This window comes from Ambystoma mexicanum, chromosome 1q, assembly GCF_040938575.1.
Source record: "Ambystoma mexicanum isolate Mex_15411 chromosome 1q, UKY_AmexF1_1, whole genome shotgun sequence".
NCBI lineage: Eukaryota > Metazoa > Chordata > Amphibia > Caudata > Ambystomatidae > Ambystoma > Ambystoma mexicanum.
The window spans coordinates 30004666-30019971 of NC_090922.1; positions in this window are offsets into that span (position 1 = coordinate 30004666).

The following is a 15306-nucleotide window of genomic DNA, read 5'->3' on the forward strand; positions in this document are numbered from 1 at the left end:
GTCTTGTCTATAGATTGTGTAGCCATATGTTTGTGGCGACATTAATACATTATTTCTTTCCAGCTACCTTAGCCCCTTTCCATTGCATCACAAGGCAGGCCTGTGCCTCCAGCAAGAGGAGTGCAGCCACCCCCATCAACTTCCACCTGAATTCTCCCTCGGGCTCCTCCACCCCAAATAGTACAAGGAAAGGTCCATCAGTACATTGGATCCCATCCAGTTTCCTCATCCATGCCAGGACTTCGTCCCAAAACAACCTGATCCGGCAACATCCCCACCACATGTAACAGTAATCTTCCCTCTCATCACACAAACGCCAGTTTTGATAGTCTAAGCGGGTCATATTGCCATCTATGTAGAAGCTTAATGGCATGCACTTTGTATTGGCTTGCAATCGAAGTCTGCGAGGTCCCTTTACATATTCTCCCCCAAAGGTCAGGATCTATTTCTGCTCCAAAGTCCCTCTCCCATTTTAGCCTCAGATTTTCAGTTGACCCCTTCCCCACATCCACCAATGCTCTATACATGGCAGAGATCAGGCCCTTTGAATCTCTCCGTTTGTCTAAAAGCTCCTCAAAAGGGGTAAGGTCTCTCTGAATCTTCTCCTTCCATTTCTACCTCATAAAGATCCCTTTAAGATGAAGGAAGGAAAAGACTGGTAAAGGCCCTATGCCCAGTGCCGCCTCCAGGTCTGTGAGAGTGATACAATTGCCCGCCCTCCAGAGTTGGCCCATTCTCTCCAGACCTTCCTCAAACCAAGATTGGAACCTCTCATGTTTAGGGATGGCCTCCCTGACCCCGAGTGCCCCAATATGACTCAGTGGGGAGGGCCATGAGGTGATCCCACGCATGTCAACCCGTTACCACCAGACCTCCCATATGGTGCCCAATATTGGGTGGTCCCTGACTCTGCGCGTGAGCTTGCTTCTCGGGACCCATAGCCACTCCTCAGTCTTGCCCCAGCTACGGTTGCAGTTATCTAAATCAATCCATTGAAGTTCCCTCTGCCCACTCAGGTGGGAGGCAAGGACCCTTAACTGCACCGCCTCATAATATTTCTGTATATTCCGGAGTCCTACCCCATCCCTGTCTTTGGGTAATGTTCAGACCTCGTATGATACTCTTGCCTTCTTTCCTTGCCATAAAAACCTCAGGATTGCCCCCTTGACCTCACAGAAGAAGAGTTCCTGGAAGGCGAATCAGGAGCATTAGAAACGGGTTCAAGAATCTGGGCAAGCACACCATCTTCACAGCGTTGTGTCTCCCAAGCCAGGATATGGTTAATTTCTCCCGTTTTTCTAGATCGGCCCAAAAGCCCGAGTGAAGGGGGAGAAAGTTAGTGTCATATACGATGTCTATTTCTCTCGTGAGATTTATGCCCCGATATTGCAGGGTGTCTCCCCCCTCCATTAGGCCCAATGGACAAATCTACTGGCCTCTCCCTGTCTAGGTTTCTGCAGTGGAAATAAGATCGACTTAGCCCTATTGATCTTGAAGCCAGATAACGCCTGTACTGTTCAATCAGTTGGATTTCCCTAGGTACGGATGTCAGCGGGTTCTTAATGTGTAACAGGTCATCCGCGTATAGAGCCACCTTGTATTCCACACCTCCCACCTCAAGCCCTTCCACCTGATGGTCTCCTCTAAGTCTCTGGGCCAGGGGTTCAAGGGAGAGGGCGAACAATATCGGCAAGAGGGGGCAACCCTGCCCCGTTCCCCTACTTAAGCCAAACGATCGGGAGTAATCCCCATAACCGTTACTGACACCCTGGGGAAAGTATACACCACCGTTACTCCCCTCCTAAACCTACCACCCAGACCCACTTTGCCCAGGACCTCTTCCAGGAAGCCCCATTCCACTATGTCGAACGCCTTTTCAACGTCCACGGATAGAAGGGCCAGATCACCCCCCCATGTTCCGTCTTTCATGAATCAAATGCAATGTTTTCCGCATCGTGTCCGCGCCCTATCATCCCATTATAAATCTGACCTGATCCGAGTGTATCAGACGGGGCATGTATATTTCAAGCCTCGCCGCCAGTACCCTCGTGTAAATCTTGGCATTGATGTTTAATAGTGATATGGGGCGGTTGGACTCACACTTTTTAGGGTCCCTACCTTCCTTAGGGATCACTGTGATGAGTGCCGTGAGAATGAGTCTGGGGCGTCACCCGTCTCGAGAATATCATGAAAAAGTTTGACCATAAAGGCGAGGAGGGAAGCGAGAAAAGAATTATAAAAGCCCGCTGTGTAACCATCTTCTCCTGGGGCCTTCCGTAGTGGTAATTTCCTCACTGCCCTTTTGATTTCCTCTGCCGTGATTGTGGCATCCAGTCCGTCTGCCTCCTCATGAGAGATTTTTGGCATCTGTATGTCTGCCAGATATGTATCTATTCCCACCCTCCCTTTTCCCGTCTCTGATTTATATAGGGCCTCGTAGAATGTCGCAAACGCCTCCAGGATTCCCCCTGTCCCTGAGTCCTGAGCACCTCCCTCCTCTTCTATGACCGCCACCCATCTCTCATCCTGAGCACCTTCCTCCTCCTCTATGACCGCCACCCATCTCTCAGCGCGCTGTCCCCATAGCCTGGCGGTCAGCAGTGCGTCCGCCTTATCTCCCTTCTCATAGAACTTCTGTTTGAGAAACTAGTTTCCGAATTGTCTGGCCTTCCTCTAGAAATCGCAGCCCCTCTCTCTTACATCTGGCCTCCTGGACCCTATTCTCCCTCTCCTCAGTGGCGTTCCTTCCCACCCTATCCAGGTGGGCTATCTAACTCCTCAGTCTGCCCTCGATCAGTGCCCTCTGCCTCTTTTTCCTAGCCCCTTTCCTGATCAGAACCCCCTGCCATGTCACCATTCCCGCTTCCCACACCGTCTTCCTCGGAACCTCTCCCGTATTGTTCAATTTGAAGTATTCCCTTATTTCCCCATCCATCTCTGTTCGGAAGATTGGGTCTTTCCACAGTGACTCATTACATTTCCACTATGACCCTTTGTGAGGAAGACCCGTCCAGTCTAAGTCAATTGTTACCATATCATGGTCCGACCATGTGATCTAGGAGATCTCTGAGACCATCGCCTCATCCCACAGGCCGCTCGTAACATACAAATAGTTGATTCTGGTAAAGGTTCCATGAGGTGTGTAATAGAAGGTGAACCCTTTCTCATTTGGGTGGAAACTCTGCCATGCGTCCTTAGCCCATAGACCTCCAACATTTCCTTGACACCAGTGCGTCCCCATTTAGTGGGTCCTGTGTTCCAGGGTCGCCCACTTGCCTGTCTAGATTAACGTCTGCCCAGAGGTTGAAGTCCCCTACCAGGATAACGTGCCCCAACATTATTTTCATGAGCGTCCTCCGCAGAAACCGTGATTGGCCCGTGTTGGGGGAGTTAACTGTTGCCAGTGTGCAGTTCACTTTCTGCGCGGTGCCCACGGCCATCAGGGCCCTACCTTCCACATCTGCCCACACTTTGGTCACTTCCATTTTCAATCCTCTCCTGATGTTCCCACCCCTGCCTTCCTCAGCTGACCCAAACCCTAGTATTCTATCCCAGTCTCGTACCCAGGATCCGACGTTCCTCCACTTTTGCATATTTGGTCTCCTGCAGAAACAACACATCAAGTCCCATTCTCTGGTACTCCCTGGTCACCAGTGACCTTTTCGTGGGCGAGTTCAATCCCTTGACATTTAACGTGTCCACCCTGAGGAGGCCACCCCTTTGAGAGCCTATGTCTACTGCCATTTTTGCCTTAATGCGTTTATCAACCTCTCAGCCATCCCTGGTGGCAAAGCCCAATATTCTGCGCCCACACTGCCACTTGCATCCTGCCCTTTCCCCTCTTTACCAGTGCTCCAATGCTCCCAATGTACTTGAAGCGTCCATCCCGGGGGAGGCATTCATCCTCATGTATTTCTTGGATCCCGGTATGCGTCTCCGTCTCGGCCCCTGGATACGCCACTGTCTGTCGGCGTCTCCCCTTCCATCCTGGTTCTGCTCATTCTCAGGGTTGCCCAACAGTTCAGCCTTGCAGTTTATGTCCTTTTCCGTCCTCGGCCTCTTTGTGCCCCTCCAGTTCGAATGTGAGGGAGAACAGGATGCCCCATTTGTAGCAGACTCCTTTTTCCTTTAACCACTTTGCAAGGGGCATGCACATCTGTCTCCTGGCCAGGGTCAACGATGATAGGTCTTGGAAAATCATCACTCTCGCTGTGCCATAGTTAACTGGACCCCTCTGCTTTGCTTTCTCCAGGATTCTGGTCTTGTCACTGTAGTTGCGGAATCGAACTAGAACATGCTTTGCTCCCCCGACAGACCCACCTGCTCTCTGTATCCTTTCAAGCTTCACCTTGTCAGTGGAGTCATCCTCAAATAAGATCTTCATAACGTTTTGACTCTCCTTTATCCGGGATGCCAAAGAGTCTCAGGTTGTTTTGTCATTCACAATTTTCCAAAACGTCCATCTTCAGGCGGAATGCCTCCTCCCTGCTCTCCATCTCGACTATTCTCTGGCCAATTTGTGTTTCCAGTGTACTGAATGGGGTCTGGTTATTTTCTACTTCTTTCATTCTCTCCTCCATCTTGTCGATCCTCAGAGTAATCTTGTCGACCCTATCACCAATGTCCACCCTCATGCGCCTTATTTCCTCCATAAAGGCTGCCACATCTCCCTTGGTCGCCGCAGATTCTGTCACAGGAATCGCCATGGTGGGCTTATGAGGGTCTTCTGACCCGGAGCGGTATGGGGTATATCCGTAGGTTGCCAACTTCTGCCTTGTATCCATGCACCCTGTTTCTGGTGCCTGTATGTCGTCCCCTGTATTCCCTGTTCAACTCTGTCCCTCTTTGAGTAGTTCTGACACCCCCGGTGCAGCAGTTCCTCCTGCAGTCTGGAGTTCTCCTTGGCCTTGAGGTTAGTTCTACTGTCCCTGTGACGGGCAATCGCCCCAATGTCGGGGGCCCACACTGCAAGGGAGCAGCCACACTGGGGGGCGGGTAAAGTTCCATCCTTCCGAGCAATTTTTCCCCCTATGGCCCAGTGTTCTCCTGGGTCTCAGTATTACCACGTTCGCCCCTGTGGTGGGCACACACCCTGATGTCGGGGACCCCCCCCAAGGGAGCAGTCCAGAATAGGGGAGGTAGGAGGGCCCCCACCCTTTCGGGCGGCCCGTCTCTCCTCCATGCTCAGCCGATGCCCAGCGGTTGCTTATCTTTCGGGATCTTTCTCTTTGTAAAGGAACTATTGTGGATCAGCACTCCCTCCACTCTGTCTGGGCTGTAACTGTAGTTGTGTCGGTTATTCCTCTGTCCAGGGACCTGGAGGAGGACACATGCCCCAAGACTGGGGGCCGAACAATCCCGCTGCTCTACTCCACCTGGCTGGGCAGCTGCCTTCTCTTGAGTGTGTCCAGTTCACTAGAAATCCCCACTGCTGTTAGCAGGACTTGGGGCGAATGACAGGCAATGTAGCCCGGAACGTGATCTGTGAGGCCACTGATGTCTCTACTGAATAGGAGGGGCTCCCCTCGGTGCATTCCGGTTCAGGAGTCAATTATTGTCCTCCCATGGAATCGTGCCTTCCTGGGGTGCCCCCGTTTGAGATATGGTATTCTTCTAGGTAGGCCTGCCCCTGCTGTCTGTCAGTGCCCCCCCACTCATGTGGTGGAAGGGGCGCTGACTCTGGTGGGGCAGGTCTGTCCCCTTGCCTCAATCTCCAGAGCCTCAGAGATGTTAATCCCCTCGTCCGGTCTCCCCGCTTAATGTTGGGCTTTGGGCCAGGGGTTCCTGTCCCCTCTTTTTGTATTATTTTATTTTATTGTATGGCTGTGTTAAACCTTTCAATAAACACAAAAAAAAATTTAAAATACATTTGAATTACACTTTTTTACAAAATTTCAAAAATTCATCACAGGCAATAATAAAAGGAACAATTGTGCATTAATAACTATCTGGTCCATTGTTTTTTAGAACAATTCATTTAAAAAGCCAGTTGTTGCTAGTCTGATTGTCATTCGTCTTGCACCAAAAATGGTTAGCCATAATTCCTCAGGGTCAGTAATGGTCTGCTCTTTAAAACAATGCAAGAAGTATTTACAGCGCATAGTAGACAATGCTGGACAAAAAGCGATGACATGCTTCAGTGTTTCGAGAGAGGTACAGTCTTTGCAAAATCGGCAAACATTCTCATTGATGTCTAACAATTTCCGTCTGACTAATATATCTTTGGTATGCCAAAGATTAAGGCGAAAGCGCATATAATCGTCTCTAAATTTAGGAGATGGATATTTGATAATATATAATTCAGTGGCTCTGAACCTCTTTTGGCCAAACTGAGCTATATTCCAATCTTTAAGATGATAGCATTTGTCCAGAGTATATATCCAATCTCTTTGGTACAATTTTATTTTAGCCCGGTTTGGATTATGGATCAAAGTATCAAGGGAAATATCAGCATCAATGAGAATATTTAATGCGGTATTAATCCATTTCTTTGGATACCGATGATCAGAGGATGTTAGGTATTGTCCCAAAATATAAGAGATGTCCGTATGTTGCAAAGATATTATGCACTTTCTCAAAAAAGCTATCAGTTTCCACGCAACAGCACTAAATAAAGACAGTAACCCTAGTTCGAATCTGAGAATGGCAATAGAGACACATGTAGGGAGATTAAAAAGTGAGCGCCAATATCTGCCTTCCATTTTGTCCCAAAAAGATCGTGGTAGCATCGGGGCAGATTCAGATCCGTATGTAATGTACACATTTATATAGTATAACCTTAGATTGAGAAATCAGAGCATTTAGCTTTGATTCAAGATCCAGTTGGAACACTTTATCATTTTCGTTGCAACCAATCACCGTGCCCAAATATCGGTATGATGATGTAATCAAAATTGGGTAACAATTAATAGACCAATTGAATTGAGAATGTTTGGTCATTTTGAAATTATGACACATCATAATTTGGGTTTTAGTTAGATTGATGGTCATGGCATTTTCTACAGTATACTCAGTCAACCCATTGATCAACCTTTGCAATCCAGCTGGAGTTTTTGAAAGCAAGATGAGATCATCTGCGTAAAAAATCCAGGGTATCTGCTCAGAGCCTAGTTTGGGAGCATCGGAGTTAATGTTCTTAAATTTATCACCCATGTCTAGGATAAATAGGTTGAATATTGTAGCCGCCAGAATGCACTCTTGCTTCAGTCCTCGGAATGTTAGGAGGGGAGGTGTCAATAAACCATCAAGGGTTAAGCGAATACAAACTGACGTATTTTCATGCAGAAGAGCAATGAGTTTGATCAATGATTGCGGGCAACCCATTGATAACAATTTATGTAGCATCAAATTGCGATCTATAGAATCAAAAGCCTCCTTAAAGTCCACAAAGGATATATAAAGAGGCTGCTTTTGTTGATGGCAGAGGGCTTTAATTGATGTTAAGGTAACAATATTAATGGCCGTTCCCTTACCTGCAACAAAGCCTGTTTGGAACCTATCTCGCATATTTGATGATTTGATCCATTGATAATAGGGACAATCAGTGAAGTACACCATGAGCTAGGGATCTTTTGAGTGGTTATAATTTGCGAGAAGATTTCAAATGGGATCGAGCCCATAGGTCCGGAAACTGTTTCAACATAGCATTAGAGAGCCCATCCGGGCCAGGGGCACGCGATCTACTGGCCTTGTGGATGTAATAAAGGATGTCATCAATAGTAAAAGCAATCAAAAAGGGGCCCTCTAGATTAACAGGTGGTATATATTTGCAGAATTTTTTATTAGAACTTTAGCCAACATTAATTCACCATCTTTCTGGAACAGAGTCGATCGATAAGATCTTCTCCAGTTCCTATATTGAGTCTTAATAATTTTACACGCAGCCCACCGCTGGTCAACGGGTAAGGACATAGCCAGTTTTCTTTTCCTAAATAGAGTTTTTCCCATCTGCATATTTATATCAAAACAATGTAGAGCAGTTGAAGATCTCGGTAGCTTTTGTGTTGTATCAAACTGGTGTATTAGTTTTGAATAGTCACAATCACCATTATTTTGATTTCGGGAGATCATTCAAGAGGTTTTAAGTAGCTCCGTAAAATGCAGTAGCTTAGGTCTAGACCACCGTAGTCGGTTCCGGGCAGAGTTAGCCTCAAATGTACCCTTCATAGTGATATACTTAGGGGAATAGATAATCTCATCACTATATAGCCAGTTTAGGTTCAACATGTTGTGGTCACTGTCAGAGGTTACCAGGACCTCGAACCCTTTTAATAGATTGAATAAGTCATGGCTAACATATATAAAATCAATGATTGCCATAGAATTACCTCTTTTCCAAGTAGGGTGAGGGGGACAGTCTTCTGGAAAGGACCCATTAACCATAAGCATATCTTTCGATTGAATAAACATATTCCAACACCGCAAACGATCATCCAAAGATGTTTTTGGTTTATTTAAACAATGCAAATTCAAATCTCCTGCTAAGATAACATGGCACTGCTTGGGATGTTGATATATTTTCTCCCAAATGTTTTCTAAAGCTCTCAAATATGAATCCATTGAAAAGGCTGCAGGATTCCAATATGTATTAATTATGAAATAATGAACTTCTGCGATGGTTAATTGCACAAATTGAATATATGGAGTCGGAGCTTCATATGATATGATCGACATAGTCAGAGAGGTTTTCATCAGAAATAGTAACCCTGACATGGGTCGACCTTTCAACGCGGAAATTGCGGGATTTAAAATAGAATGATAACCATCCCAACACGGACAATGCAGAAGCCATGTTTCTTGTAGCAGGATAATATCATATTTTCTAAGTTTAGTAGAGGATGTAGAAAAAAGATGGCGAAAACCTCTAGTATTCCAACTCAGAAACTAGATCTGTTTGCAGGAAGTTGGTTTATCTTTGAGAAGTGGAACATTGGCATTTGCACGGCTGCTTAATCTGTTGGGCATTCAAATTCATTTTAGAAGATTCTCTAATTAATTGTTGTTCATTAACATACGGGACGATCTTTGACGTGTCTCTTATATTATCAATCAAGAGTTCAAAACCCATGTCCCACAGCGCGGATCGGGCGGTCCATATGGTGTTTAGCACTACTCTTGAGCGCATCCAGATTCGTGCTGTAGAAAGATCATGACTTCATGGAAATTCCACTTGTTCGATGTCACTTGAGTTGATATCCTCAAGAGCATAAATATCACTAAAGATAGCCAATACACAAGAACGTTTTAAATCATAGGCTGGGAACGGTGTAGATCTGCATTTAATTACTAGTGAGTGAAGATTACTTTTTGTATTCGTTTTTTTCTGGCCAGACAGTTTTTTATCAGTATTAATAACGGGCGCAGTTAAAGGCAGAGCCCGTTCCATCACAGAAGTCTGCATTTGCTTTTCATTGGGAATAGTAGTAGATAAATGCTGCTTTGTTGGTCTTTCATTACATAGGGCAACACTTCTATTCTCAGCTGGTAGGTGTTTCAGCATATATTGCTCTATAGTTGAGGATATAATATAATCCAAAGTGGGGGGCATCGTTGTAAAATTACAGGGGCCTGATTTATTTTCAGACATCATAAGTGGAGGGGGCAAATCTTGAGGTACTGTCTTCGATGGAAGATTACAAGGGCCTGATTTATTCTCAGACATCATGAGTGCAGGGGGCAAATCTTGAGGTGCTGTCTTCGTAATGAATGGGTGAAACAGTTGGGGTAACGTAGCTTTTTGTGGTAACATAATAGAACCATCTTTCAAGTTATTAACATCAGTGGTGTTAATTTCGATGGGAGGCGGGTTGGTAGATTTAGTATTCAAATAGAGATCTATCTCTTTGCGTAGCTCAGCTCGTTTTATACACAGTTCATTAGCCTCAAATACTTTTGTTTGTACAGTATTAATTTGACTCTGTGAGTTAGGTAGAATCTTGGGCTTATTCTCTATCAGTGCCACAATATTATTTAAGGGAGAATATTCTGCCAGTTCTTTCTCAGCAGAGAGCTCTTTTGATTTATTTTCAGCAGTAAGTTTGGCATATTTATTTTGAACTGCTTTAGCCGCCGTAATGATTTTATTATTTTGTTTTGCATTTTGTTTTGTAGGTAACTGTGATGCTGGAAATGCATCAGAGGGACAGGGCCTCTGAATCCTTGTCCTTTACTGCTTTTTATCGTGTGTTCTGTCGTGTTTTCTGCCCAGGAGTCCATGTGGGACTCTCTTGGTTTGGTGAACAGACCCATGGGATACCCTTATGGCACCCATGGGTAGGGGTACAACCCTGTGCCCCTAGTGTATGTTTTTGGGCACCTGTGTGTGGCCCAAGGAGCAGGGTATGGGCTGGTGGCAGCTCCATGCTGAATTTGACAGGTGCTCTGGGTGTCTTCCATTCTGGGATACCCAGGCCCTGCCATTGGGATCAGTTGATTCCTGATAGGAAACAAGATGGCCCCTGTGGCCTCTTGCTTTCTATTGCCTGTTACCTTGTTTTCCCAAAGTCCTGGGAAGCCCTGACTCTGTCCCTTCCCCCTGACTGGCTGTTGGGTGGAAGTTCCATATATGGTGTTGTTGTGAAGGCCCAGCTAGACTGACTGGAGCCTTCCCAGTGACTGTATGTTGTGGGTACCTCCTGTGGGTGGGACCTGGGTGAATGGAGTGTGTGACCAATATACACTCCTTGTTGTGGTTGTCTGGTTTCTGGCATGAGAGACAAAGACTGAGACAGCCCTGCGCGAAACTGGCCTGAATGCAGTGTGTAGTGTTGAATGGCTGGGTACTTGTCCCAATCCACATTCCTTGTTGTGAGTGTCTGAAAGGGAGGAGTGTGGCCTGAATGCACTGTGTGCCTAATTGGCTGACTGACTGCATGAATGCCCTTCTGTATGATTGGCTGCTGAGTGTGTGCCAGCAGTGTGGATGAGAGACAGAATAGTATATCTGGGGACCTCTCACCACTGGTAATTGTTCAGAAGCGTTCAGAAGCTGAGTCTCCACTCTAAGAGTAACTGGAACTGCTGATCCTCGACGTCCAGCTGGAAGAAGAAGACTTGCTGTTGCACTTGCTTCGACCGATCTGAAAGCTGCCGAATTCGTCGAGGACTGACCCGAGAGAGGACCTGGTAAGGCGCCCTCTTCCCGTGCTCCGAGGGATCATCGAGCACCCCTACATCTTCGCCGAAGCCCCCTGGAAGTCAGACTCTCGAAAGGCTGCCGACCCGAGACGGGACCGCCGAGGAGATCGAAGTGAAGCACCCGGACATCGCCGCCGTCGAAGTCCATTGCCGTCGACCAGGGTTCGCAGGTCTGTGTAACCGCTGGAGGCCCGTCAAAGTTGTGTTGCTCAGCCGTGGGAACCACTTGACGCCGTGCCGCCGACGACCGGAGCCGTCCGCTCCTTGCCTAAGAACATTTGAATCGAAGGACTCCCTCGTCCGCACCGTCGACCGCTTTATCCTGCCAGAGAAAGTCGAGGACGACCAAAGTGCCGAGGAGAAACCTACCGGTGGGTTTCCCGCCACCCGAAGACCACAAAGACTCGAACGACTCGACGCCCTTGCTGGGCCCCCGTCTCCACAATCTTTGCGGTCCAGAACAATTGTCATCGAGGTGCCCCGCACGCCCCTGCCTTGCAGGACGCCGACGCTTGGTCGTCGACGAGCACCGCTTGGATCGAAGCTGCCGCCTCATCGACGCTGTTCTACCCTGTTTGTTGTCGGACGTTCGACGCCCCGTGTCTCCCGCTTGAAAGGGAAGGCATTCAAGAAGGGCCGTCGATTCCCCGACGCCGAACGCCGAGTTCCTCGACGGACGTTCGACGCCCCGTGTCTCCCGCTTGAAAGGGAAGGCATTCAAGAAGGGCCGTCGATTCCCCGCCGCCGAACGCCGAGTTCCTCGATGCTTCTCGACGCCTCTCGATGATCCGTGACTCCCACTTGAAAGGGGGTCGCTCAAGAAGGATCTGTCGACGCCTCTTCGAAGAACTCGACTCCACCAGGTACATTGGGGGGGTAAAAACATTATAGGAGGGAATAAGACTTGCAGAACAATATATGGACTGGGCTTGTGCTATATCTTTATTTTACAGTTGCGCAGGTGGGGGGATCTCCACACAGAACTGTGTCTAGTGGTAGGGGCCAGTATTCTGCCTATTGCTCAACCATCTTATTTTCTCTCCTCTCTCTATTGCTGGTTTCACTCTATTGATCTGTGTGACATTGTTACAGCATTGTTGATGCACTTTAATGAGATCTAATACAAAGGGTGGTACCACTTTAGAATTGTATATATTTGCCATTGTTGATTTTCCTAAGTACAAAGTGAGTTATTATGATAAGTGTACATAACCTTGAATATTGATTATATAAAGACTGTGTTCTAACCAATACAGTGTGTGGACATTCCTTTGTGGGGGCTTGGGGACTACACTGTACTTAAGAACCAGCCTGCATCACCTCCTGAGAAGCTAGGCCTTGATTGCTCGACCATAGCTACCGAATAGAGAATCTAGGCTGGGGTCCTCTGTGCCTCCCCTCTACCATATAGAGAGCAGAAGTACAGACCACCCCCTACCAGTCTTTACACTGGTGGGAGCGGTGGGATGCTTATGGTTTTAAGAATCAGTGTATAACCGTGTGTGATGCTGGAAATGCATCAGAGGGACAGGGCCTCTGAATCCTTGTCCTTTACTGCTTTTTATCGTGTGTTCTGTCATGTTTTCTGCCCAGGAGTCCATGTGGGACTCCTGGCAGTACAGCTCTCTCTTTTGGTTTGGTGAACAGACCCATGGGATACCCTTATGGCACCCATGGGTAGGGGTACAACCCTGTACCCCTAGTGTATGTTTTTGGGCACCTGTGGGTGGCCCACAGAGCAGGGTATGGGCTGGTGGCAGCTCCATGCTGAATTTGACAGGTGCTCTGGGTGTCCTCCATTTTGGGATACCCAGGCCCTGCCATGGGGATCAGTTGATTCCTGATAGGAAACAAGATGGCCCCTGTGGCCTCTTGCTTTCTATTGCCTGTTACCTTGTTTCCCAAAGTCCTGGGAAGCCCTGACTCTGTCCCTCCCCCCTGACTGGCTGTTGGGTGGCAGTTCCATATATGGTGCTGTTGTGAAGGCCCAGCTAGACTGACTGGAGCCTTCCCAGTGACTGTATGTTGTGGGTACCTCCTGTGGGTGGGACCTGGGTGAATGGAGTGTGTGACCAATATACACTTCTTGTTGTGGTTGTCTGGTTTCTGGCATGAGAGACAAAGACTGAGACAGCCCTGCCCGAAACTGGCCTGAATGCAGTGTGTAGTGTTGAATGGCTGGGTACTTGTCCCAATCCACATTCCTTGTTGTGAGTGTCTGAAAGGGAGGAGTGTGGCCTGAATGCACTGTGTGCCTGATTGGCTGACTGACTGCATGAATGCCCTTCTGTATGATTGGCTGCTGAGTGTGTGCCAGCAGTGTGGATGAGAGACAGAATAGTATATCTGGGGACCTCTCACCACTGGTTCAGGGGGTTCAGAGGGGTTCAGGGAACGTTCAGAAGCGTTCAGAAGCTGAGTCTCCACTCCAAGAGTAACTGGAACTGCTGATCCTCGACGTCCAGCTGGAAGAAGAAGACTTGCTGTTGCATTTGCTTCGACCGATCCGAAGGCTGCCGAAATCGTCGAAGAGTGACCCAAGAGAGGACCTGGTAAGGCGCCCTCTTCCCGTGCTCCGAGGGACCATCGAGCACCGCTCCATCTTCGCCGAAGCGCCCTGGAAGTCAGACCCTCGAAAGGCTGCCGACCCGAGACGGGACCGCCGAGGAAATCGAAGTGAAGCACCCGGACATCGCCGTCGTCGAAGTCCATTGCCGTCGACCAGGGTTCGCAGGTCTGTGTAACCACTGGAGGCCCGTCAAAGTTGTGATGCCCAGCCGTGGGAACCACTTGACGCTGTGCCGCCGACGACCGGAGCCGTCCGCTCCTTTGCCTAAGAACATTCGAATCGAAGGACTCCCTCGTCCGCACCGTCGACCGCTTTATCCTGCCGGAGAAAGTCGAGGACGACCAACGCGCCGAGGAGAAACCTGCCGGTGGGTTTCCCGCCACCCGAAGACCACAAAGACTCTAACGACTCGACGCCCTTGCTGGGCCTCCGTCTCCACAATCTTTGCGGTCCAGAACTATTGTCACCGAGGTGCCCCGCACGCCTCTGCCTTGCAGGACGCCGACGCTCCGACGCCGACGAGCACCGCTCGGACGAAGCTGCCTCCTCATCGACGCCGTTCTACCTTGTTTGTCGACGGACGTTCGACGCCCCGTGTCTCCCGCTTGAAAGGGAAGGCATTCAAGAAGGGCCGTCGAGTCCCCGTCGCCGAACACCGAGTTCCTCGACGCTTCTCGACGCCTCTCGACGATCCGTGACTCCCGCTTGAAAGGGGGTCGCTCAAGAAGGATCTGTCGACGCCTCTTCGAAGAACTCGACTCCACCAGGTACATTGGGGGGGTTAAAACATTATAGGAGGGAATAAGACTTGCAGAACAATATATGGACTGGGCTTGTGCTACATTTGTATTTTACAGGTTGCCCAGGTGGGGGGGATCTCCACACAGAACTGTGTCTAGTGGTAGGGGCCAGTATTCTGCCCATTGCTCAACCATCTTGTTTTCTCTCCTCTCTCTATTGCTGGTTTCACTCTATTGATCTTTGTGACATTGTTACAGTATTGTTGATGCACTTTAATGAGATCTAATACAAAGGGTGGTACCACTTTAGAATTGTATATATTTGCCATTGTTGATTTTCCTAAGTACAAAGTGAGTTATTATGATAAGTGTACATAACCTTGAATATTGATTATATAAAGACTGTGTTCTAACCAATACAGTGTGTGGACATTCCTTTGTGGGGGCTTGGGGACTACACTGTACTTAAGAACCAGCCCGCATCACCTCCTGAGAAGCTAGGCCTTGATTGCTCGACCATTGCTACCGTACTAGAGAATCTTGGCTGGGGTCCTCTGTGCCTCTCTTCTACCATATAGAGAGCAGAAGTACAGACACCCCCCACCGGTCTTCTTTCACACTGGTGGCAGCGGTGGGATGCTTATGGTTTTAAGAATCAGTGTATAACTGTGCCACTTACAAAGGATATCCGCACTTTATTAAATTAAGGTTTAGTTGTGTACAAGATAACTGTATTACAAACGATAGAGTCTATTGCAAATGGCAAATTGACTCGGATGAGCTTGGAGGCTCTCCAGAGTGCTTGTGAAGCCAGGGAGTTAGACTTTGTGGATAAGTCTAGGGCTGAGCTGATAGCTGCCC